Below are 1,923 nucleotides of genomic sequence, written 5' to 3' on the forward strand. Positions count from 1 at the left end.
AGAAGTAATGGGATCAGGGACCTGCCCAAAGAAGCAGTCTGGCTGCTTTTTGGTAGAGCAGTTGTGCTGCATTAAGGGGCACACTTCCTCTTCCAAACTGCCTGCAATCTCCAAAGCTGACAGGCTGGAGTGGCTGAGTCCACCAAACCGCAGAGATGACATCCACCCCTCCTCACAGGAGCTCCATCCCAGGGAGAGATCAGAGCTCTGTCCATAGAACCCTAGCTGGAGTGGTTGAAGCTCCTGCAGGGAGATCCTGCTCAGTGAGGAGAAATGGATCCAGGTGCTGCTTAAAGCAGTCTGGCCACAATCTGGCAAGGCAGCTGTGCTGCACTATGGGGGACCCTTCCTCCCAGACTGTCTGTATTCTCCACAGTCAGCAGGCTAGAGAAGCTAAGTTGATGGAACCGCAGAGATGGCAGCCACCCGTTCCCCTGGGAACTTGGACCCATCTCAGGTGGATTTCAACCCGCTGCCATTGGCTGGCTGGGATTCCAAGCCAGTGAGTCTTAATTTGTGAGGTGCTGTGGAAGTGGGGCCCATAGAACGACATTGCTTGGCTCCCTGGATTCAGTCTCCCCTTCCCAGGGATATGTACGGATGAATTTCCTGCCTTGCTGGAGATCCCAGGGCCGGAATATGTAAAACTCCTGGGTCTCTATATGTAAGCAGGTGCTCTGCCAAGACTTCACACAGCTCTGTGTATCAGACCCAAGGCCCTGGTGGCGTGGGCTCATGAGGGGATCTCCTTATCCACAGTGATATTATTTGCTTCTGTGTCCCTGCCCAAATCTCATCTTGAATTATAATCCCCCCATATCGAGGAAGGGACCTGTAATCCCCACATGTTGAAGGAAAGTGGTTGGATCATGAGGGTGGTAGAATCACAAGATCGTGCTGTTCTTGTGACAGTGAGTGAATTCTCATGAACTCTAATGGTTTTGAAAGTGGTAGGTTTTACCTGTGCTCTCACTTCTCCCTCCTGTCACCTGTGGAAAAGGTGCCTGTTTCCCCTTCCACCATGGTGGTAAGCTGTCTGAGGGCTCCCTAGCCAGGAGGAACTGTGAGTCAATTAAATCTCTTTCCTTTATAAATTCCCCAGTCTCGGGGGTATTTCTTTCTTCTTTTTTTTTTTTCTTTTTGAGACAGAGTCTCACTCTGTTGCCAGGCTGGAGTAGTGGCCTCATCTTGGCTTACTGCAACCTCCCCTTCCCGGGTTCAAGCGATTCTCCTGCCTCAGCCTCCCAAGTAGCTGGGACTACAGGCGTGTGGCACCACACCCAGCTAATTTTTGTATTTTTAGTAGAGACGGGGTTTCACCATGTTAGCTAGGATGGTCTCGATCTCTTGACCTCGTGATCTGCCCGCCTTGGCCTCCCAAAGTGCTGGGATTACAGGTGTGAGCCGCCAACGGACTAATGCATGCAGGCTGCAAAGATTCGTGGGAGAAGTGTGGTTTCCTAAGAGTAGTCGCACAATAACTCACTGCTTTCCTTGGCTGGGGGTGGGGATTCCTTTGGCTCTGTGCCACTCCCAGGTGGGCCATCACCTTCCCCACCCCCCACTTTTCTTCCTTCTCTGTATTGGGTTGTCTAGCAGTCCCAATGCAAGAACCTGAATATTTCAGTTGAAGGTGCTGAATTCACTCACCCTTCTTCATTCCTCTCCATGAGTGCTGCAGACCACAGCTGCTTCTAATTGGCCATCTTAGATCAATCCCCATCATGTAGTAATTCTATTTTTAGTATTCTGAGGAAACCCCATAATTTTACATAATGGCTGTATTAATTTACATTCCCATCAACCGTTTACAAAGGTTCTCCCTTCTCCACATCTTCACCAGCACATGTAGTCTTTCATCTTTTTGATAACAGCCATTCTGACAGGTGTGAGATGATATGTCAGTGTGGTTATAATTTCCAT

Source organism: Pan paniscus, chromosome 3 (genome assembly GCF_029289425.2).
Source record: "Pan paniscus chromosome 3, NHGRI_mPanPan1-v2.0_pri, whole genome shotgun sequence".
Taxonomy (NCBI): domain Eukaryota; kingdom Metazoa; phylum Chordata; class Mammalia; order Primates; family Hominidae; genus Pan; species Pan paniscus.